The following is a 25,985-nucleotide window of genomic DNA, read 5'->3' on the forward strand; positions in this document are numbered from 1 at the left end:
AGAGACACATAAAAAGGTCTGAATCCTGAAGAGACTATAATCTAATTGGAGATGGAGATAAATTTATGAAAATATAATTAAAGGTACAATATGATAGCACAGTTGTGATCAGTTTGGAAAAGTCCTCAAAGTTACCGTACATAAAGAAAATGGAAAGTTGCAGCTAAATATACCTTTGTTTATAAAATTTCATTATGAAATGTTACAAAGAGCTGGCCAACACGCTGAGATTTTGTAAACTTTGTAATGAATGTTTTGTAAATAAAGGTACATTTATCTTCAATTTCCCATTTCCATACGTATGGTGACCTTTGGGACACCCTAGAGTGGGTGCAGGCAGGAGTTCCCAAGAGGAAATAATGACTGCGGCTCTGGTGATCAGAGAGAAAGGCTTCAGACATAGAATCAAATTTAACTGAGGAATAAAGAGGCCTCAAGGGCCTGTCATGTGATTTCCTTTATTTTACAGTTAAGGAAATGAAATCCTTAGCATTAGCACTAAAGGCTACTGCTATTTACTTAAAAAAAAATGCTCATCTTACAATTAGTGTGCAAGATCTTGGGCCAGAAATTAGGAAACATATACTCTAATATTTCTTATTGATAAAGGTATTTAATTTTTCTGTGCTTTGGTTTCCTTTTACTTTTGATAAAATTGTATTTGGGTTTTCATTTCTTCAAAAGGAGATTTTAATTCTGTATAATTATTTAAATTATAAAACATTGTTGTCAAATGTGGTCTGACCATAAAAAGGCCATAAAAGGAAAAGAGTGCTGGGAAGTGAGTGAACCTTGGAAACGTCATGCTAAGTGAAAGAAGCCAGATGCAACAGACCACCTACTAAATGATCCCATTTACATCAAATGTCCAGAAGTGGCAAATCCACAGGGATAGAAAGCAAATTATTGGTTTCCAGAGCTAGGAAGAGGGCAGAGCAGGTAGTGGCGACGAACGTGCATGGGATTTCATTTTGGAAAGATGAAAATGTTCTGGACCTGCACGACATTGTCAATGTACTAAGTGTCACTAAAGTAACAATAAATTTGTGTTACGTGTATTTTGCCAGAATAATAAAAAAAAAAAACACACACACACATACAAAAACATTTTTGTCATGGTCATGTTTTCCCTTTTGGTTTCTACTTTCTAATATTGAAATTATAAAAGGAAAATTAGAAGAAAAAATATAACACAGGCTTAAAAATACTATTTCTCCCTGAATTATTTTATATTCTACAGTGAAAAACCAAAATTGAATATGTATTAGTGTGCTATAAATAAAAGGTTCTGAAGAAATAAAATGCATCACTGTCATTTTTAGCCACCATTAGAACAATATATTAATAATAGTAACCATAATTTACTGGACAACTACTATCTTGCAGGCATTTATACTGAGTGCTTTTCATACATTAATGTATTTGATCCTTATAATACCAAATATAGTAGACATTTTATTACCTCCAAATTACAGATGACAGCTCTGAGGCGCACAAATCTTGACAGATTGCCTTTGGCCACACAGCTATCAAGTGGTGCAGTTGAGATTACAAACCAGGTACCACTGACTTCAAAGCCCACATGTTCTCTCCATTAGCTACCATGTTTTGCTATTGTACTTATTCTTCTATGAAAAGCCCATTCAATTTATTTTGCCTATTTTTCTCAGATTGTCTGGTCTTTTATTAAGAAAGATATTAATATTTCGTCAATTACGTATGGAGCAAATATATTGTTTCATTTATTTGTCTTCATTATACATTATCTTTTGATAAAGAGAGAGAAGTCTTAATTTTACCAAATATTTAATTTTGACTACTGATTATGGTATTATAAGTATTCTGAGGTCATGAAAATATGTTTATGTATATGTATATATGCACACACATCTACACACGTATAAAGCAGGTGCCCACGTGTGTTTAAAGTTTCATCTTTCACGTTTAGGTCTGTAGCCACTGGAGTTTCTTGCATATGGTGTGAGGTTAGCATCCCACTTATTTACTTTTTCCTAGATGAATATCTGATTTTTCTGGTACCATTTATTGAAGATTGTCTCTTTCCACTGCTTTGAAATGCCATCTCTGTCATAAATCAAGGATTCCTATATGAAGAATCTGGTAAGGATCTGGACTTGCAATTTTGACCCACTAGTCCATTGGTCCACATCTGTACTAATATTACATTGCTTTTTAAATTAGTCTTGGAAACTGGTAGAGTGAGTCTGCCCCCCTTCTTTTTTTGTTCAAGGGCATCTCACCCATCCTTGGCCTCCTACACTTCTCAATACACTTAAGAATCATCTCATCAAGTCCCAAGAGAAAAAACACCTGTGGTGGGTGTTGACTGGGATCACACTGAGTTACAGATTGCTTTGGGAAGAGCAGACATCTTTATACTATTGGGTCCTCCTGTCCAGGAGGACAAAGCATATTTATTCTTTGTCTTTATATGTAACACTAGCTCCTGAGAGCTAATCTACTTTAGGTATGTAAGTGCCAAGGCTACTTAAGTTTTGTCCTTTACTTTCCCCAAGAATTCCAAATCCTACAAACACAATCTATTTCCTTCTCTATTGCTAAGATGACAGCCCTTTAATAGAATGCTACATCATGGTTTGGTGGTCCAGAAATGCATCTGATCCAAGCACTCAGGAGGACACCTGCAAGATTTGTGGCCCTGAGGATGTAAGAAATACCTTTTAGATAACTGAGAACAAATATAATCTTACTAATCAAAATCATAACATACACACATACACACAAAGTAGGCCTTCAGATGAATAAATCCCCAAATGATTTACAAACAATATTTAAGAAATAGTTTCTAGTTAAGAATTGAGACAGAAAGAAAGAGAGAGAAGAAAGCACAGAATGAGTACATGAGATTGAGGCTTCCTCCAGTACCCAGGGACCTTCCCAGCTCTGGGCTCCTGATATGGGAATGAGCAAAGAAGTTTTCAGTGCAGTAAAAAATGATTAATGGGCTTTAGAGACTGATTGATGAAGAGAGAAAACAAAGCAGAAAAACGAATTCTATACTTAATAAATGGAAAGGAAAAATAAAGTCCATCCGGAAATACTTGACCTAGGAAGAAGAAAGACTGTTTATGGTAATTTAAAGGGTTATGAAGACAAGGAATAGTAAGCTGAAAAAAAAAAAGAACATGTGTGTTTCCATATAAATTCCATGGTCAAACTCAGAAATTATTCCCTAGGAGAAATGGAAAAAACAAATTCTTGAGAAAACTAGAACAGAATAGCACCAGAGGAGAGATTGTGGGAAAAAGTATTGTTTCCAGTGGGGAAATGGGTTAGACATGATCTAATACATCTTTTCCATTCTCTGGTTGCTAAGATTCTATACATCAGTGCAGAGGGAATGGTATTATCGACAAATAAGAGCAACAAGAAATGTTTCGTTCAATTTTCAAAAAGCTATTAAAAAAATACAGCCTCTAAATGGGAACTGGATTCCTGGTCTTAAAAATATACAGAGAGCCTCCTGCTCTTCTGCGCTGAGTTTATGTTCCTGTCTGCTCCCCTGCAGGAGCCAGCAGGTGGTCTACAGCATGGCAGGGGAGACATGCCTGGTAGTGAACTCACAGGGTTGGAATGCGGAGTTTGGGTGGTGGGAGGATGGGGGTTCTGTGTTCAAAAGCACTAGAGATGGAAAAGAATGAAAATGAAAGAATGGGCTTCCCATGGGTTTGGAGAGGAGACAAACCACAAAGAAAACAGCTTCAGGGCTGGCCCACAGGCGTTCATTCTAGGGAAGACTGGAGCTTCAAGCTACAATTCCATCACGGAGCACACAGGATAAAAAAGGAGCATTTTACAAAATAAGTCTTCATTTTTATTTCAGTTATATTTCCTTAACAAATGCCACTTCCAACCAATACATTTATTGGCTAATTTGTACAGAACTAACACTACCATGGGCAATTTCAGCCCTGGGATTTGATATACACCAGGAAAGAGGATGAGTGTTTGAATCAAAGGTAGAAAATACTTACTATAATAATTTGACAGACACAGCTGAAAGTACTGAACATATCCAAAATTTATAATTATAAAATTAAATAAAATTTTAACCATCTCTTTCAAAAGCAATTGAAAGATCCCAAGATATTAATTTTGGCTAAAGACAATTTTTGTAATTAACTAAAGAAAGCTTCTGTCTTTAATCCCAAGTGAAGAGAAGAAAATACATCAATAGAAGGCTGCCTGCTACTTTAAAATACTTTTGCCTTCAGGATGGTGGTGGGAAACAGAGACTTCAGTAAAGATTTCAAGACTCTTCCTACGAAGAAGTCTTGCTTATATGCAGCTGTAACATCAATTGTTCATTGATCACACTTGTTTTAACTGCAATCTAACGTAAACCTAAAAAGTGGCTGAACAGCCATTATGTCTTATTGGTCACATGAATGGCCTTTTACCACACATTGCAATGAACAAGTACTCCCAATAACATTACCAGACAATTGAAATAGGAATCCCTTTCTGGTTAAGTCTATTTTTCTTATTGTGTATAAATTAAAAATACTTTTTAAAACTCTCACTCCCTACCTCTCTTCGGTGTATCTTAAGTATACCACTTTACATCACCCTATTTCAATCCCAGCCTCCTGAAATATATCACAATTTTCTTGAAAATGTCTCTAGTACCAATTCAGGACTTGAATGCCTCAGCTGGAGAGCTGGGTGCTCCTGGGAACGTGCCCTTTCCTCCAGAAAGTACAGAGAACACTCACTCGGCACCAAGAAAAATGCTCAGACCTGGGGGCCAATACAGTAAGTATAAATCCAGTCTAAGAGAAGGTAAGTCTTACATCCCTCCAAATAAGAAACAACATGTAGGCCAACAATTAAAGCTAAAGGAAAAATCATTTTTAATGAAGAAAAATAAAAGCTGAGTGACTAATTAGACCATAAATTTCTTAAGGACATATATAATATGCACTTACTATACATTGTCTGGTGAGTTTATTTCATTTATTTATTTATTTTTTATTTTTATATTTTTGAGATAGTCTCACTATGTCGCCCTCGGTAGAGTGCTGTGACATCACAGCTCACAGCAACCTCAAACTCTTGGGCTTAAGCAATTCTCTTGCCTCAGGCTCCTGAGTAGTTGGGATTATAGGTGTGGGCCACAACACCCAGCTATTTTTTGGTTGTACTTGTCATTGTTGTTTGGAAGGCCCGAGCTGGGCTTGAACCCACCAGCTCCCGTGTATGTGGCTGGCATTCTAGCTGCTGAGTTTCATGAGCTGAGTCTGTCTGGTGAGTTTAGAAGGAAAAAAATTAACTTTTGAAAAGTTTCCTATAGGCTTATTTAAGTCATTCCCAAATTTCTTTTTTTATTGTTTTTTTTTCTTTTAGATACTTACAAAAGTAAAAAATAATCATCTTTACTACAAATCATTTCCAAAGATATGCTTCCTATCATTTTGGAAATATTAATATTTTATTTTCATTTATTTATCTTTTTTTTAAAAAACAGAATCTCATTATGTTGTTCAGGCTGGTTTTAAACTCCTGGCATCAAGCGATTCTCCCATCTTGGCCTTTCAAAGGGCTTGGATTATAGGCCTGAGCCTTTGTGCCTGGCCCCACTTCTGAATTTCAAGAATTATGCCTCTATTTTCCCTACGAGCACTGTGCTACCCTTCCCTCATGTGATGGAATGCTCTTGCAGAGGTATTTTCCTTCTTACAGTGACATTTAGCCATCAGAAACATGCCCTGGCCTTTTCACATCCCTCATCTCATTTAATGGGGGCAGGGAAGTGATTGTCATCACTCTCCAAGCAGAAACCCTGCAAAGTTAAATGACCCACACCAGGTTACAGGCAGGCGAGTTGGATCTGGATCTGGGCTCTCTCCATTGGACCTAAAGTTCTGTCTTCCTTCATCATACTGAGCTGCATCCAGTTTAGAGCTTCTTGACATCAAGATGGCCTGGCCTTTAAGTGTCCTCTCTCCAACCAAATCCCCCTCCTCAGCACACTTCCTCAGGACTAGGAGGTGTTAAAAAGCCAAAGGCACCAGCTAGTGGCACAGCTGGGACCAGAATTCAGAATTCCAGTGCTCTCCTGCACCAGATCACACAGTGTACTTCCCAGGTTATGGTTTGAACGTGTGTTCCTAGAAGATTTGTGTTGAAACTGAAGCCCAACTGTGGTGCAGGTGGCCTTCTGGAAAGTATTTAAGTCATGAGGGAGAGCCTTCTGTCCCTTCCTCAGCCAATTATCCCAAAACAGCAGCTGGGAGATCTGTCTATTCGTGCAAGTGGGAGCCTCAGACTGATGAGGCGGATCTCACCTACTGTGCACATGGTGAGGGTGTACAGCACACCCAGGGGCTCCTCTACAAATGGAACTTTACCTTGGAAGTGAGAACAATGTAACCTAAATATTGTACCCTCATATTAATTTCAATAAAGTTAAAAAAAAAAAGCCTCAGACAGCTGCTAAATGTGGAAAGATTAGATTTCACTGGCTTTAAAATTTTCTGTTAGGTGTGCATAACTAATGTAATATTAGTCATGCCCAATGTGTACAATGGTCCAAAGAAAAGTTTGGAAGGTGGGTGGATAATGGGAGGGTATGTGAGGGTGCCCCAGTAGCCTTTGCCTGCTCTTTTGAACTCACTCCAGCCAACCACAAAGGGGGCTTCCCTGAGCACAGTTTAAAAGTCACTTGATTCAGAGGGGAGAAGCAAGATGGTGACCAAGTAACAGCTTCCTTGTAACTGGACATGGTGAGTCTAGGGAGACAAGACTCCAGGCATGTCTGACTGGTGGGATCTGCGTATAATCATCCCTTTGTGAACAAAGGGAGTCAGCAAGAGAATTTTGGACCCCAAGAGGAGAACAAAAGCAGTGGAAAACTGGCAAGTGGTTGCATGTGTTCATTCAGTCTAATCCCACCAGCAGCTGACTCATCGAAACCCTAGTCCACAGGCATGGCAAGTTAAAGATCAAGAGGAAGTGAAAGGAAAATTGGGGCAATGAAACAGATAAAAGAAAGCACTCATGAGGAAGAATCAGCAGTAAACTCCTGGCAACATGAAGAACCAGTCCAGAGCAACCCCCTCAAAGGACCGTGAGGTAGTAGCTACTGCAGAGGTTTCCACATATAAAGCCATGTTAGAAATGACAGAAAGGGAATTTAGAATACACATGATGAAAACAATGAAGGAAATGATGGAAACAATGAAGGAAACTGCTGATAAAGTGGAAAATAACCGAAAGGAAATCTAAAAACAGAATCAAATAAGAGATGAACAATATGAAGAATATACAAAGGATATAGCAGAGCTGAAGGAACTAAAGCAGTCAATTAGGGAACTTAAAGATACAATAGAAAATATCAACAACAGATTAGACCACGCAGAAGAAAGAATTTTGGAGGTAGAGGCCAAAGCTCTTGAGATAACTTGGATAGTTAAAGAGGCAGAAAAGAAGAGAGAGAAAGCAAAACGTTTACTGTCAGAATTATGGGACTTTATGAAGTGGTCAAACATACGAGTTATAGGTTTCCCAGAAGGGGAAGAAGAATGCCCCAGGGGAATGGAAGCCATTCTAGAGAATGTTATAAATAAAAATGTCCCAAATATCACCAAAGATTCTGACACACTCCTTTCAGGATATCAGACCCCAGGTCACCTCAACTCTAACAGAGCTTCTCTAAGACGCTCAGTGATGAACCTGTCCAAACTCAAGACAAAAGAAAAGATTCTTCAAGCTGCCAGGAATAAGCGTTGACCTACAGGAGTAAATCCATCAGAGTGACTGCAGACATCTCTAATGAAACTTTCCAAGCAAGAAGACAACAGTCATCTACCTTTAATCTACTTAAATAGAACAATTTCCAGCCCAGAATTCTATACACTGCTAAGCTAAACTTAAAAACTGATGGAGAAATCAAATCATTTACTGATATACAAATATTGAGGAAATTCGCCACAACAAGACCAGCTCTGCAGGAAATACTTCAACCTGTTCTACACACTGACCATCACAATGGATCAGCAGCAAAGTAAAAATTCAGCAATTAAAGGACAGAACCTAACTTCCATACTGATGCAAAAGATAAAACCAAGGAATAAACTCTCACAAAATAAGATGAATAGAACACTACCACACTTATCAATTATCTCAATAAATGTTAATGGCTTGAATTTCCCACTGAAGAGGCATAGATTGGCTGACTGGATTAAAAAACACAAGCCATCCATTTGCCATCTACAGGAAACACACCTGGCTTCAAAAGACAAATTAAAACTCTGAATTAAGGGTTGGAAGATAATTTTTCAGGCAAATGGAATTCAGAAGAAAAGAGGAGTTACAATCTTATTTTCAGATACATGTGGATTTAAAGCAACTAAAGTCAAAAAAGACAAAGATGGTCACTTTATATTGGTCAAGGGAAAAATACAACAAGAAGACGTTTCAATTCTAAATATTTATGCATCCAATTTAAATTCTCCGAGTTTCTTGAAACAGATCTTACTCACTCTGAGCAATATGATATCTGATAATACCATAATAATAGGGGACTTTAACACTCCTCTTACAGAGCTGGACAGATCCTCTAAACAGAAATTAAACAAAGATATAAGGGACTTAAATGAGACCCTAGAACAACTGTGCTTGACAGACGCATATAGAACACTCCATTCCAAAGCTAAAGAATATACATTCTTCTCATTGCCCCATGGAACATTCTCCAAAATTAATCATATCGTAGGCCACAAAACAAACCTCAACAGAATCAAAAGAATTGAAATTTTACCTTGTATCTTCTCAGACCACAAGGCATTAAAGGTGGAACTCAACTCCAACAAAAACGTTCAACTCCACACAAAGGCCTGGAAATTAAACAACCTTCTGTTGAATGACAGTTGGGTGCAGAAAGAAATAAAAGAGGAAATCACTAACTTCCTTGAGCATAACAACAATGAAGACACAAGCTACCAAAACCTGTGGGATACTGCAAAAAACAGGTTTGAGAGGAAAATTTATCGCTTTAGATACCTACATTCGAAAAACAGAAAGAGAGCACATCAACAAACTCACAAGCCATTTTATTAAATTGGAAAAAGAAGAACAATCTAAGCCTAAACTCAGTAGAAGAAAAGAAATATCCTAAATTAAATCAGAGATCAATGAAATTGAAAAAAGAATCATTCAGAAAATTAATGAAACAAAAAGTTGGTTTTTTTAAAAAATAAATAAATTAGATAAACCTTTGGCCAGAATAACTAGAAATAGAAAAGTAAAATCTCTAGTAACCTGAATCAGAAATGATAAAGGGGAAATAATAACTAATCCCATAGAGATACAAGAGATCATCTCTGAATACTACCAGAAACTCTATGCCCAGAAATTTGACAATGTGAAGGAAATGGATCAATATTTGAAATCGCACCCTCTCCCTAGACTTAGCCAGGAAGCAATGGAGCTCCTGAACAGACCAATTTCAAGCACTGAGATTAAAGAAACAATAAAAAAGGTTCCAGCAAAATAATGCCCTGGTCCAGACAGCTTCACACTAGAATTCTATCAAACCTTCAAGGAAGAGCTTATTCCTGTAGTGCAGAAATTATTCCAAAAAATTGAGGAGGAAGGAATCTTCCCCAACACATTCTGCAAAGCAAACATCACCCTGATACCAAAACCAGGAAAAGAACCAAGAAAAAGGAGAATTTCAGACCAATTTCACTCACAAATATAGACGCAAAAATTCTCAACAAAATCCTAGCCAATAGATTACAGCTTGTCATCAAAAAAGTCAACATCATGATCAAGTAGGTTTCATCCCAGGGATACAGGGATGGTTTAACATATGCAAGTCCATAAACATTATCCATCATATTAACAGAAGCAAAAATAAAGACTATATGATCCTCTCAATAGATGCAGAAAAAGCATTTGATAAAATCCAGCATCCTTTTCTAATTAGAACACTGAAGAGTATAGGCATAGGTGGCACATTTCTGAAACTGATTGAAGCTATCTATGACAAACCCACAGCTAATATTTTACTGAATGGAGTAAAACTGAAAGCTTTTCCTCTTAAAACTGGAACCAGACAAGGTTGCCCTCTGTCACCTTTACTATTCAACACAGGGCTGGAAGTTCTAGCCAATACAATTAGGCAAGACAAGGAAATAAAGGGCATCCAAATGGGTCAGAGGAGGTCAAACTCTCCCTCTTTGCTGATGACATAATCTTATATTTAGAGAATCCCAAAGGCTCAACCACAAGACTCCTGGATGTCATCAAAAAATACAGTAATGTCTCAGGATATAACATCAATGTCCACAAGTCAGTTGCCTTTGTATACGCCAGTAACAGTCAAGATGAGAGGCTAATTAAGGACACAATTCCCTTCACCATAGTTTCAAAGAAAATGAAATACCTAGGAATATACCTAACAAAGGAGGTGAAGGACCTCTATAAAGAAAATTATGAAATCCTCAGAAAGGAAATAGCAGAGGATATTAACAAATGGAAGAAGATACCATGCTCATGGATGGGAAGAATCAACATTTTTAAAATGTCTATACTTCCCAAAGCAATCTACCTATTCAATGCCATTCCTGTCAAAATACCAACATCGTACTTTCAAGACTTGGAAAAAATGATTCTGCATTTTGTATGCAACCAGAAAAAACTCCATATAGCTAAGGCAGTTCTTAATAATAAAAATAAAGCTGGGGGCATCACCATACCAGATTTTAGGTTACAAAGCCACCGTGGTCAAGACAGCATGGTACTGGCACAAAAATAGAGACATAGACATTTGGAATCGACTAGAAAACCAGGAAATGAAACTAACATCTTAGAACCACTTAATCTTTGATAAACCAAACAAAAACATACCTTGGGGAAAAGACTCCCTATTCTATAAATGGGGTTGGGTGAACTGGATATCCACATGTTAAAGACTGAAACTGGACCCACACCTTTCTCCACTCACAAAAATTGATTCACGATGGATAAAGGACTTAAATTTAAAGCATGAAACAAAAATCCTCAAAGAAAGCATAGGGAAAACACTGGAAGATATCAGCCTGGGGAAAGACTTCATGAAGAAGACTGCTGTGCCAATTGCAATAACAACAAAAATAAACAAATGAGACTCAATTAAACTGAAAAGCTGTACAGCTAAGGAGACAACAACCAAAGCAAATAGACAACCTTCACAATGGGAAAGGATATTTGCATATTTTGAGTCAGACAAAAGCTTGAGAACTCAAATTAATCCACATGAAAAAAGCCAACAATCCCATATATCAATGGGCAAGAGACATGGATAGAACCTTCTCTAAAGACAGATGAATGGCTAACAAACATATGAAAAAATGTTCATCATCCCTATCTATTAGAGAAATGCAAATCAAAACCACCCTGAGATACCATCTAACCCCAGAAAGAATGGCCCACATCACACAATCTCAAAACTGTAGATGCTGGCATGGATGTGGAGAGAAGGGAACACTTTTACACTGCTGGTCAGACTGGAAACTAATACAACCTTTTTGGAAGGAAGTATGGAGAAACCTTAAAGCACTCAAGCTAGACCTCCCGTTTGATCCTACAATCCCATTACTGGGCATCTACCCAGAAGGAAAAAAATCCTTTTTATCGTAAGGACACTTGCACTAGACCGTTTATTGCAGCTCAATTTATAATTGCCAAAATGTGGAAACCGCCTAAACACCCACCAACCCAGGAATGGATTAACAAGCTGTGGTATATGTACACCATGGAATACTATTCAGCCATTAAAAAAATAAAGACTTTACATCCTTTGTATTAACCTGGATGGAAGTGGAACACATTATTCTTAGTAAAGCATCACAAGAATGGAGAAGCATGAATCCTATGTACTCAATTTGGTATGAGGACAATTAATGACAATTAAGGACAGGGTGGGAGTGGGGGAAGGGGAGAGCAGAGAGAGAAAGGAGGGAGGGGTGGGGAAAGGAATAGCAGAGAGAGGGAAGGAGGGAGGTGGGTAGGGCCTTGGTGTGTGCCACACCTTTTGGGGGCAAGACATGATTGCAAGAGGGACTTAACCTAACAAATGCAATCAGTGTAACCTGGTTTCTTATACCCTCAATGAATCCCCAACAATGAAAAAAAAAAAAAAAGTCACTTGATTAAAGACATTTCCAAAGTCCTAATATTTTGTGGAAATTAAAACTGTCTTCCTCGGGGTAGTGCAAAACATACAGGGGAAGAAATGCCTTACAGAAAGTTTGCGGCAGAAGCGCAAATACCACATACACGTATGCTGACTCGGCACAACTCTCCTCATTTCTTCCTGTGGGATAAGGCTCAGCTTTGTGGGGTAGTCAATGCCCTTTCCAGTCGTTCTCCAGCCACACTACATAGGGAGCTCACCTGGACACCTGCCTTCCTTGGACAGCTTGTTCCCCTCTCTGTTCGTACTGTTCCATCATCCTAGAACGCCTCTCACCCCTTTTCTGCCTGGGGAACTCTCCTTGGTCTTCAAGCCCTACAATCCCTCTCTGACTCTCAATCTCTTACACACACCGCTTCCCACTACTAATACACACACATAGACTCCTCATCATTAGTCTTTCTCTCTTCCTCCCTCCCTCCCATCCTTTCCTTTTCCTTTTCTTTTCTTCCTTTCCTTCCTTCCTTTTCATTCTTTCTTTCTCTGGGCAGAGCAGACCCCTCTTCATCAGCTCCTCATCACTGCACTCATTTGCTCAGGTATTCCCTACCTCACACGTGAGGTCCTCTGCAGCAGGAGCTGTCTTTTTAGTCTTTTGCATCCCCAGTAAGTAAGAGTAAATGGCACAGTGCCAGGTACATTGTGGGAACTCAATAAATGTTAACTGAATGAATGACGAATCTTTTCTCTCCCTCTTTGGCTCTAAATGTAAATTATAAAATAACTATAAAGAAAATGAGCCAAATGTTCCAGTTATAGGTAGTTGCTAAGAGTTTGTTTAAAAATTAGTTTTCTGAAATTCAGAAAGTGAACTCTTCACACGATGGGTAAGCTCCTAGGAGACAACCCATCAAAGTCCTTTGAGCCCACAATACTTCTGAAGAATTATTTTAGCAGCATGATTACAGTTGTACCTAAACAATATTCATAAAATTATTTCTATGGGAAAATGAAATCCAAGTTCCATCTTTGTACACCAGAAACCTATCCAGTTGTGGCTCCAATTTTGAAGTAGAAGGGACTTAGGAGGAGCAATTTTGTATAAAGAGGAGGTGGCATTTGCATACAGAATAAATTGTGTTTTGTTTTGTTTTTTAAGATGAAGTCTTACTCTGTCACTCAGGCTAGAGTGCAGGGGTGTGATCACAGCTCACTGTAACCTCGAATTCCTGGGCTCACTTGATCCTCCTGCCTCAGCTTCCCAAGTAGCAGAAACTATACATATATACCTGCACAGAGCTAATTTTTTTTTTTTTTTCAGTTTTGGCCAGGGCTGGGTTTGAACCTGCCACCTCTGGCATATGGGCCCAGCGCCCTACCCCTTTGAGCCACAGGGCTAATTTTTAAAAAGTTGTTGTAATAATGGCAACTATGTTGCCCAGACTGGCTTCGAGGGATCCTCCTGCCCTGCCCTCCCAAAGTGCTGGGATTACAAGCATGAGCCACTGGGCCAGCTAAATAGTTTTTAATTAGATTATATGATTACTTGGAGTTCAGAAAACATGATAAAGCCCTTCCGGTATCCACTGCCCTTCCTAACACTGACGCTCTGAGTAAGGACTGCACACCAATTGCCCTGGCCACCACCAGTGGAAAAGAAAAGAGCAGAAAGAAGCTGAGAGAAAGAGATTAAAGATTCTCAAATTGTGTTCCTGGTACCAGCAATGTGACCACAACTTGGGAAGTTATTAGAAATGCAAATTATTGGGTCACACCACAGAAATACCAAGTTAGGAATTGGTATTGGGTAGGGCTTATCCCAGAAGAAAAAAAATGAGAAAAGTTTTACAATCCGTGCCTTTACATGCCTTCCAGGTAATTCTCCACACGCTAGAGATGGAGAGGGGCTTTGGGTGCCAATAATCCATCCACAAAATTGACTTCAACTGCATAAAGTAAGGTGCAGATGAAGAGTCTAAGAAGGAAAACGAGGGCGCGCCTTCTGGGCCAGTGATTTCCAACCTTCTTTATCTCATGGCACACTTCCTACAGTTAAACTTCCACAGCACACTTAAATTATGTTGTTAAAAAAAAGAGTAAAAGGAAGAATATACATAGCATGCTTCGAACTTCTTCTGAAAATTATTTAATTCATGATCTTTGAGAATTTTCATGGCACAACTAAGACCCCCTCGTGGCACACCAGTTGACAGTCACTGCTCTGTGTGGTTCTCAGCTTGAGCTGCACAGTTCACCTCAGAGCTTTGAAAAATCCTGATTCCTGGATACCACCCCCAGAGATTCTGACTTAATCCATCTGGGCTTTGGTGCAGGCACTAGGAGCTTTAAAATCTCCCCAGGTGATTTTAAGAGTGGGAAACCACTATTCTAAGGCGGTTACTACATAACTGTTTCCCAAAGCTACAAATGCTAGGAAACACAGAAATAGACACACAAATAAAAGACTAAAAAATGAGTAAAAAAAAAAAAAATACATTTCAAAGTAATAAAAATCCCTGACACAATGATTTATTCCTGTGTGGTCAGAGGCCACTTTGGTTCCAAGCAGTTCAGAGATCACACTCAGCAGGTGAGAAGGGCAGCAGGCAGGCTCTGCAGGTGAGAAGGGCAGTAGGCTCTGCAGGTGAGAAGGGCAGCAGGCAGGCTCTGCAGGTGAGAAGGGCAGCAGGCAGGCTCTGTAGGTGAGAAGGGCAGCAGGCAGACTCTGCAGGTGAGACGGGCAGCAGGCAGCCTCTGCAGGTGAGAAGGGCAGCAGGCAGACTCTGCAGGTGAGATGGGCAGCAGGCAGGCTCTGCAGGTGAGAAGGGCAGCAGGCAGGCTCTGCAGGTGAGAAGGGCAGCAGGCAGCCTCTGCAGGTGAGAAGGGCAGCAGGCTCTGTAGGTGAGAAGGGCAGCAGGCTCTGCAGGTGAGAAGGGCAGCAGGCTCTGCAGGTGAGAAGGGCAGCAGGCAGGCTCTGTAGGTGAGAAGGGCAGCAGGCAGGCTCTGTAGGTGAGAAGGGCAGCAGGCTCTGTAGGTGAGAAGGGCAGCAGGCTCTGTAGGTGAGAAGGGCAGGCAGGCTCTGCAGGTGAGAAGGGCAGCAGGCTCTGCAGGTGAGAAGGGCAGCAGGCAGGCTCTGTAGGTGAGAAGGGCAGGCAGGCTCTGTAGGTGAGAAGGGCAGCAGGCTCTGTAGGTGAGAAGGGCAGCAGGCTCTGTAGGTGAGAAGGGCAGGAGGCTCTGCAGGTGAGAAGGGCAGCAGGCAGGCTCTGTAGGTGTGGCGACAGTCAGGCCATTGGTGAGGGTAGACACCTGTGACAATGAGTAAGCACGCCCTCTTCAATAGCCATGCAGACTTACTTACCCGGCAATGTCCAGTTATCCTTATGACTCAGGGAGTCAAAAACCACATATAGCCTGGACATCACTAAGAAAATAATCCCACAAGAAGTATTTAACATCAGAACTGTAATGAAGAGAAAAAAAAATTATCTCTGCCTAGAATGTTCTTTTCTATCCACTTCTCTGCTTGGCAATCTCCCTAACTCCTCTGAACTCAACACTCCAGCAGCTATAGGTGGGTCTCAGGGTTAGCTCAGTCTTTGACCAAACCTGGCCTGACAACAGATGGCCTTGGCTCAGTGATGCTGAGGGGCTAGAAATTCTTACATATGTACAATGTATGAAACAATCCCATGACCATCTCAAGTGTTCTGAACCTTTGACAGTGTTAATTTCTTATAAGGTACTGCCCATACTACAAAAGGTGAAATACATTTCCAAAGTTATTTTCCTGGCATAAAGATAGTTTCCCAAAAAAGGAATCTCTTACAGGAATCTCTGTTATCTGACCTCTACTAGGTGAAATGGGTTTCATTTTCCAGCCAATCGTGGCCCCTTTATCATCCAACCTGCAGACTGATGCAGTAGGAGAGACTGCTCCAACCACATCTGCATCAGCTCAGACCCTCCTGTCAACTTACTCAACTTTACAGTCACTTAGAAAGATGAGAAGGTCAAGCTGTAAAATAAGATAGCTAGTTTGGTTACTAACCACAGTTAAGAAGCAGAATCTAGTGCCAGATAACCTGGATTCAAGTCCTTGCTCTATTATTTACGTGGCCTTGAACATCTACAAAGTGGAGATAATGACAGTGCCGACCTCACAGAGTGATGAAGAGGACCGTGATGAACTTATCAGTGTAACGTACTTAGTGACTGGCATGTAGTAAGCTCTCAGTCATCTGTATGGTCATTTATAGAAGCCAAAGTTTTGTTTTATTTTATCCATCCATTTAATGTAGAAATACACAACATGCGGTGGCTCTGCAGCTCAGGGGTAGGGTGCCGGCCACATACACTGAGGCTGGCAGGTTCGAACCCGGCCCGGGCCAGCTAAAACAACAATGATAACTGCAACAAAAAAAAAATAACCAGGTGTTGTGGAGGGCACCCGTACTGCTAATCACTTGGGAGGCTGAGGCAAGAGAATCGCTTGAGCCCAAGAGTTTCAAGTTGCTGTGTGCTGTAACGCCATGGCACTCTACCCAGGGTGACAGCTTGAGACTCTGTCTCAAAAAAAAAAAAAAAAAAAAGAAGAAATACACAACATGGTAGGATATCTGGTATTCTCCACGTGTTTTTTTAAATTACAAAAGAACTATAAGCAACTACTGTCCGGCAGTAGAGTAAATATTTAATAAATTATAGTTTTCTTTTTATATAACAGAATACTATAGAACAGATAAGAAGAATGTAGGCACGGCTGAGTCCTGAGCACCACCCCAGGGTGGAGGTGAGGAGCCCAGCTCTGGAGGCAGAGCATGCGAGCCCACAGCAGCTCTGCTGCGCACTAGCTGTGTTTCCTGTGCAAATCACTGCGTCCTCATCAGTAAAAGGGGAAGAATGACAGGGTCCCCTAAAGAACCAAGAACAGCGCTTCACCCACGGTGGCTCTGTATAAACATGTGTTAAATGGACAAATGCTGACAAGAAAGGCTGGATACACACCTAACTTACTGGTGCTCACAATGGGGAACTGAGAGTCACGACTTCCTTTTTGACACTTTTATATTAACTTCTTTTTTTAAGGGCATGCACTTTTTCTGTCACCAAATTTTAAAAATACACCTTGTTTTTCAGCATATGGCATGATTAAATTAGTTGGCATGTAACTATAAAAATAGTTATACTATTTTATATTCTTATAGAATATAGACTATAAGAATATACTAATGAGAAGGTCAGTTATTATCATTTCATTCTATATAGTGGGAAATAAAGGCATTAATAAAGTTAAGTGATTTATTAACGTCACATATGAACTAGAATGGAAACAGGAACATGTAATCTATAGGACATACGTGGAGGATCAGACAGTGCTAATTCAAATTCCTTCTATGCCTAATAGTACCTTTCACAAATTATCAAACTTCTCAGAACCTCAGTTTTATTATCTGAAAAACAAGAATAATGATAATAATCTAATCTGATAATAAAGAGCTAATGTTTATCGAGTGGTTACTATGTAAGAGCTAGTAAACATATTATCTCATTTAATTATCATAAAAACTCCCAGGTAGGTGGTACTATCATCCTTGTTTTATTAGAGGAAACTGAGGCACACAGAAGTTAAGTGAGTAGTGCATAGCTGGTACCTACCACAGACAGAACTTGAACCCAGGTAGATCAGCCTCAGCCATATATACTCCAGAGAGGGATTATGAGAAGATAGTGACAAACTCAAGAAATTATTTGCCTTTACCCCTTAGGTCCACTAAATAATGCTACATTCTAGGATATATGACCTAAAATCTAATTTTATGTTACAGTAAACTGCCGAGGGGATGTACATCAAGGTAATTTGCTTGATGTACTTGTTTCATTGAGAAGTGGTGGCCCATGCCAGGGCAGGTGACAAGGACAGTGGTTCTTATTCATCTGGGGAGCAGCTTCAGTGCTAATTCTAAACACAGGTGGTGAGAGAGACAGCCAACAGGAAGGGGAAAGGAGCTGCTGCTGACATGTACGTCTGGGAAGATGGATGGTTTCCCTCTCTCCTTCTCCCCAATGCGTCGGCCTGGGGGCAGAGACAGCAGCCGCTGTGCTGGGGACAGTAAAACACACAGCACAGTGTCTGCCTGGCTGCTACGCTGATTAATGAGGCCAGAACGACACAAAAAACAGGCGGTGCTTTGCAAGGAGAATTCACAGGCATTTCTTTCTTTAATGATTTCAACAAAAGCAGTTCCCATAAACCACCAGGCTTGATCTGGAATACCCTGTGGTTAGAGGGACACAGGGGTGCATTCGGGGGGATGCATGAAGCAAAGGGCAAGGGTGCAGGGGGAGTTTGTAATGAAGCAAATTCACTTACGACCAGCTGGGTACAAACTTATGAATTCCTCTGCTCTATCTACTTGGCTCCTAAATCTCACAAAATTCCAGGTAAAACAGTTACTCGTCTAACTTACTACAGACAGGGCACGCGCGTGTGCCATCACACAGAATCCGACCCTGTTAGAGCAATTCCAGGTAAGACAGTTATTCATCTAACTTAATACAGACAGGGCACTCGCGTGTGCCCTCACACAGAATCCAACCCTGTTAGAGCAATTGCAGGTCAGACAGTTACTCGTCTTACTAAATACAGACAGGGCACGCGCGTGTGCCCTCACACAGAATCCGACCCTGTTAGAGCAATTGCAGGTCAGACAGTTACTCGTCTTACTAAATACAGACAGGGCACGCGCGTGTGCCCTCACACAGAATCCGACCCTGTTAGAGCAATTGCAGGTTAGATAGTTACTCGTCTAACTTAATACACACAGGGCACGCGCGTGTGCCCTCACACAGAATCCAACCCTGTTAGAGCAATTCCAGGTCAGATAGTTACTCGTCTAACTTAACACAGACAGGGCACGCGCGTGTGCCATCACACAGAATCCGACCCTGTTAGAGCAATTCCAGGTCAGACAGTTACTCGTCTAACTTAATACAGACAGGGCACACGCGTGTGCCCTCACACAGAATCCAACCCTGTTAGAACAATTCCAGGTCAGACAGTTACTCGTCTAACTCAATACAGACAGGGCACGCGCATGCGCCCTCACACAGAATCCGACCCTGTTAGAGCACTCTTACTTTTTAGGGCTAGTAGGCAGTATTATTAACTCTTCATGTTTTACCATGGCTAGGTAATTAAAATGGTATTACCTTTATTGAGAAAAGATGGATTTTTAATATTAAATATTATTTGCAGAACTTACTATCAACTACCTATCAGACATAATCTTTGGGATTGCCCACCAGCATCTCTTGATAAATATCAATACTTTATCCAAAACTAAATCTACTGACTTATGACCTCTGGGTCAATACCCCCCAAATCTGCTCTGTTTTTCTATTCTCAATCCTGACTAATGACACAGCCATCTACTTAAGAATCATCTGTGATCCTTTCTGTCCCTCACCAGATTCTGTGTATTCAAATACTGCCTCCAGCAAAAACTGGCTATGTGACCTTTGATAAGTATTTGTGCCTCAGTTTCTTCACTTAAAAAAATGTTAATAGTACTACTTCATAGGATTATTGTAAGAATTAAACAAATTAATGCCAAAGCATGCTTAGAATGGTGCCTGGCACAAAGAAAGTGCTCACTCAAGATTAGCCACCACCATCATCATCATCTAATTATTAAATCATCAGGGAGGTTATTCAATACAATTTCACTTTTCCATCTCCATCACTGTAGTCTAAACCAAATCATTCCATTTGTGCTGTCTCAATAGCTTCTATCTGAATTTCTTGTCTTCCATTCCATCACCTGAACTAACTTTTAAATATAATCTCTATTGATTCTTCCTTTCTTTCAAGGTGAAGTCCAGACTCCTTAATTTAGTATAAAATCCTTAATAATCTGACTTCACACATATACAGATTACTTAGACAAGGGGAGCCAATTATCCCCATGAATGGATTTTAATTAAATAAATGAGAATCTTTATGAGAAATTTGGTTAAAGTTTTACCTTTAACCTGAAAGGTAACATTTTATAACATGTTATTTTTTCATTAATTATCCTGGCACTAGAGTATCATATTCATCTAAAAACCATAAGAATAATCTTCAGATCTATAATTTAAAGCTCCAAATGTAAAAAATATGTATATGCCAACTGATGTTATTCTAAGGAAGATTCAATTTATGGTACCCCCACTGTTGGTGCAGTGGGTCAGCTATGTCCCCCCAGGATTAACGTTTGCCTGGACCTTTGAATGTGACCTTATTTGGAAGTAGGGTCTTGGCAGATGTAATCAGTTAATGAGGTCAGAGTGGACTAGAGTGGGGTGAGTTTAGGAACAGGTTTCCTTATAAGATGAGAAGACACGTGGAGACAGAGGGAAGGCACTAAGACAGACACTGGAGTGATACATCTGTGAGTCAGGGAACACCAAGGACTGCCAAGAGCTGCCAAAAGCAGGGTTCTGAAAGAATGTGTTTCCGTTATTTTAAGCCGTTCAGTTTAAGGTGCTTTGTTACAGCAGCCTTAGGAAATGAACATATTTGACTAATGCTTTCAACTGTCAGGGTGGGTAGTTCAGGATCTCTGATCCGGCTACAGCTCCTGCCAAAAAGTCATCATCTAAGACAGGGAGCTTCTCTCCAAGGCTGGACTGGCCTGAGGCAAGGCAGAGTTAACTTGGGAATGCAAGAGTTCTGCACTGGCTATCATGACTGACCACAGCATAACCACGGCTGTGTGCAGGCAACAGTGCTGAGAAGAAGGAAGCATTATTGGGAAGACTCTAATCAAGTACGCAGGTGACAACTAAATTCATGAAGTTGGCCTAGAAAAAGTTCTACATATCTCATTGCTGAATACCACTACTGTCACCTTCAGAGTACACCCCTTGGCAAACCAGGCACTAATGCCAATGCCTAGTCCACCCTTCAAAACAATTTTGGAAGTCTTTTTCTGGATTGGCCATCACAGCTGTCATCCTATTACCCTTGATGTCCTGAATGTCACCAAAATGTTTTCCTTTCAATATTTCCTTTATCTTTGAGAAAAGAAAAAAGTCATTGGGGGCCAGATCAGGTGATTAGGGAGGGCAGTCCAATATAGTTATTTGTTTACTGGCTAAAAACTCCCTCACACACAGTGCTGTGTGAGCTAGTGCTTTGTTGTGATGCAAGAGCCATGAGTGCAAGAAGTTCAGGTTGCTCTTGTCTAACTTTTTCATGCAGCCTTTTCAACACTTCCAAACAGTAAACTCAGTTAACTGTTTAGCCAGTTGGTACAAACTCATAATGAACAAGCCCTCTGATATCAAAAAAGGTCAACAACATAGTTTTGACTCTTAATTTGGACTGACAGAACGTTTTTGGTCCTGGACAACCGGTTGACTTCCATCGTGCACTTTTAAGCTTTGTGTCAGGGTCTTATTGGTACACCCGTGTTTCATCACCCGTAATAACATGGCCCAAAACATCATCGTGCCTCTCCAAAAGGCCTTGGCAGACTTTGACTCTGCTTTTGTTCTCAGGTGAGCTTCTTTGGGACCATTTTTGCACATGACCTCTCTCATGGCACGATTTTCAGTGAAGATTTTCCTATTTATCTCTGTTTACTTGGTATGCTATGCTTCTCACAGTCAACTGGTGATTTTGACACATATTGAACAGATTTTTGCAATTATTCTGTCAGTTCTGCTGTTACTGGCTGCCCTGAACTTGCTTTCTCAGTGGTGCTTTTTCTCCCCTTAGAATATCATTTAATCCATCTGTACACTGCCGTTTTCTTCACAGCATTATCCCCACAAACTTGGATTGACATGTCCCTGATTTCACTTCCACTCTTGCCAAGTTTAACAAGAAATTTAATGTTTGTCCATTGGTCTAATTCAAGCTCCAACATTCTTGCCCTGGGGCACAAAAACACGCAACAACAATAATAAGCACCACTTACCAAGACTCCACCACACGTCGACACAAACACAGACGCCAGACACTGATAGGCCAAGGTCAGGAAACCTTACCAAGTTGTCTGTACAGCACTGCCAACATAAGTGCATGGTGGCAAGTTCATAAACTTAAGTGTCAGACCTCATAAACAAAAGTCAAGATCAACCAAGAGGATATAATCAGAGATGAAGTTGCTGTTACTTTGTTCTGGGATCAACTTATAGTTCCATAATCCTATTTGTATTGATTCCATAAAATTAGTGCACATCCTCGACTCTGCTCCACTTATAAGGTGTCCCAAAATGTCCCCACAAAGTTACCATACACAGGGAAAATAGGAAATTGTAGCTAAATGTGCCTTTATTTCTAAAGTATTCATTATAAAATTTTACAAAATATTTATAAAATATTCTCTATTTTTTAGCCATCCCTTGGTAAAATTTTGTAAATAAAGGTACATTTAGCTACAATATCCCATTTACCTTATGTATGGTGACTTTTGGGGCAACTTTTGGAAGGTTTCTTTGAAACCGTCAGATAGCTTTTTTTTGTAATGACTATAGCCCAATTACTTTTGAGATATAGATTTTCATAGAAAATAAACAATGAACTATTTCTTTTACTTTTAAAAACCAAGTATACATGTCTACAAATTTTCTCTGAAGCTCCTGAAAAATTTTTTTAAATAAAATTTTTTCTGTGTGTACTTAAGGTATACCACATGATGTTACGGGATACATATAGATAGGAAAAAGGTGATGGATTAACTTATCTATCACCTCACGTAATGACTAATTATTTTTGTTTCTGTGGCAAGAGCAGCTAAAATCTATGTTTCTCACAGGACTCCCAAACACAATATGATGTTAGTAACAAGTCCTCACCTTGTGTATGAGATCTCTTGCCTTGTTCATCCAATCTATGTCATTTTGTATCCTCTGACCTACATCTCCCCTCAAAAGAATTCTTTTAGTTTATATGTTTGTTTTTTATGGATAGGGTCTCATTCTGTTACCAGGCTAGAATGCAGTGGTTCAATCAGAGCTGGCTCTTAACCTCTAACTCCTAGGCTCAAACAATCTTCTTGCCTCAGACTCCTGAGACGCTTGGCCTACAGACCTGTACCCCCATGCCTAGCTAGTTTTTCTAATTTTTATTTTTTTTTTTAGAGATGGGGTCTTGCTATATTGCCCAGGCTGATCTACAGCAAAGAAGGGGGAGAAATACATGCACCAAGCGGAAGAGAACTGATTTGTGTAGAACCCCAGCTGGGTGTACAGATGAGGTTACTGAAATATCATAGTTGAATTAAACTGATGTCATTTTCTTTGTTCATTTTCTATCTTGATGAGGAATTTGTGATTTTGAAAAGTACGGGGGGGTTTCTATACATGTATGGACAGTACTGTACTGTAGCATAAAAATAGCCCAGTGACCCATCAGGTGATTTATGTAACAAACTTACAGTACTTTGCAAAACTCTCTCATGTGTCTAACAATTTTAACCTTCCCCCCAACTACTTCCTGTCTCACCAGCACTGCTGAGTTAATGTGGAATCAAATCTACTTTCTCAGTCTGTTCCTTCCACCACTCCATTCCACGAATTGCATGATTATCTTAGTGAGCCTTTGCATTCGCAGCTCTCTCTGCCTAGTGTCCCTGTCTTGATCTAACAAATTTCCATTTATCTTTTAATCCCAGGTCAGCTGTCACCATATTTGCAGAGTATTCTCCAAATCCCCAGGGCAAGGTGAGTGCCTGGCTCCTGATGTTCTTCTGCTATTAGAGCACGTAGTTGTACAGTAACTAACTTTTCCTACAGTTCTACAACCCTCACTAGCCAGTGAAATCCTCAAAGGAATCCTCAAGAACTGTTTTTATCCCTAACACCAACCTCTATGAGGCTTATAGTATGCAGGAGCTGGAAGTCTTGAGTCCCATGGCACTCAGTGGCCCCAAGGAAGAGGAGGATGAGGGAATGCCATTTATCCGGCTAGCAGAGGGATTTTCAAGTTACCCCTTCCCAGGCCGCCTATGCAAAAGCTAGCCACTTTTTAGTCAGCAGTACCTTAACTATCAGAACACTTTTCCAAATTCCTGCCCTATTGTGATTAATTTAACAAAATATTCTTAGAATAATATGAGCTATAAAAACTATTTTTATAAACCCTTTATAAAGTTTCTTAACTCTCCTTAGAGTGCAAGCAATCTCACCTTAACATTCAGAGTGGATTTTATGTGGTAAATTTCCTGATATTTTAACAATGTGGTGTTGGAGATGCATTTGCAAGCATACAGGGAGCTCACCCTGCAAAGTCAGCTCCACTCTTGCCTTGTTCTGCCCTTAGGTAGAGTGTGTGTCTAACCTACAACGCACTGCCATTTCCTCTCCTCTGGAGACGAAACTGTGTGCACCCGACCAGGCACGGAGGAGACGAAACTGTGTGCACCCCACCAGGCACAGAGGAGCACTCCCAACCAGCAAGGGCAGAACAGCAGAACACTGCAGGATCAGGATGTGTGGGGTTGAGCTAAAGGATGGAACTTATGAGAAAACCAAGTAGAAATGTGTTTATGTTTTTTTAATCTGACTCTTTAAAAAAGAATAAATTAAGAATCTCAAAATCAATATTAGATGTTATATGATGACTTCAACATGACAAGTAACATCTTAAAACAAAATATTTTGAAATCTAGTTCCTTCTTTGCTCACCTGCTGCTGCTATGGTTCAAGGAGTCAGGGCGTCCACTGTGAAGGTTCCTAACAACCAAAAGCAACTTCGAGGAAAATGTTTTGGTCCCACTCATGTCCTCAGTGGTAATGAATAAACAGCAAACTCCTAATTAACTGGTAAGTGGAGGAGAACCATTTCAACTTTCCTAACTATTACAGCGGTTCTCAACCTGTGGGTCGCAACCCACAGGAACTGTATTAAAGGGTCACGGCATTAGGAAGGTTGAGAACCACTGCAAATGACAAATTTAGAATATTAGTTCACTGATTTAAAAATCAAAACAAAACCCATGCTGTTTTTTATAAAAGATATTCAAGATTTTTCCCCATGAACAAGTTACATTTTACTGGTTTCACCTTAAGGAGACTTGCTCTACAAAATACAGGTGCTCAACATACAATTATTAAACAAACAAGTAAATGAAAGAACTTCATTATTCTCCTTTTTATTCTCACAAAAGAAGAAAAGACAAAAGCCTTTTTCTCTTCTCTTTTCAAGCAGTGTCTGTCCCTATCTTCCTTTCTCTTCAAAGTCTTTTACTAAAGCATAGGCACATGCCTTTAAGCATGGGATCCCGGCGTTCACTTACACGCCCAACGCAGGACTCCTGAACACCAGCTTCCACACCTCCCTAACACACATGCTAGGCATTTGTTCAGTTTGAAACAGGGTGACCTGAATTATCTCAAAAGGACTCAAACATTCTCATGAGGAGACAAGAGCAAGAAGGTGTGGACTCCTCAGGGGCTATCAAAGCCACAAATAAGGGCCAAATACAAAATGTGTGCACCCCACCAGGCACAGAGGAGCACTGCTAAGCCAGCAAGGGCAGAACTGAACTTGGGCCAGATTCCAGAGCTGGAACAAGCAGAAGAAGGATGTGTGCTAGACCTGACAATGCATCTCACCTACCACTGCCAGAACAAAACACTACGCTGTCCCTCAACCTAAGGAAAGCCAACACAGACAATTTGAAATATTTAAGAAAGGTAGCATCTACTTTATCAAGTCCTGTTCCCAAACTGCAAACCATGATGCTCTTAATGATTTTATTTCATTTCAACCAGGCCCTGATTAAGGTTCAATAGCAGTTTAATTCAACAAAAATAAACTTTCAATGACCAC

The 25,985-nt window shown here is 40.1% G+C and overlaps 1 protein-coding gene across 1 annotated transcript in view; it reads right to left on the minus strand.

Annotated features, from left to right (window-relative positions):
- Positions 1–25,985, minus strand: part of WARS2 (tryptophanyl tRNA synthetase 2, mitochondrial) — a 112,688-nt gene that overhangs the window by 61,952 nt on the left and 24,751 nt on the right. The gene's annotated exons all lie outside the window — the stretch shown is intronic.

This window comes from Nycticebus coucang, chromosome 5, assembly GCF_027406575.1.
Source record: "Nycticebus coucang isolate mNycCou1 chromosome 5, mNycCou1.pri, whole genome shotgun sequence".
Lineage (NCBI taxonomy): Eukaryota > Metazoa > Chordata > Mammalia > Primates > Lorisidae > Nycticebus > Nycticebus coucang.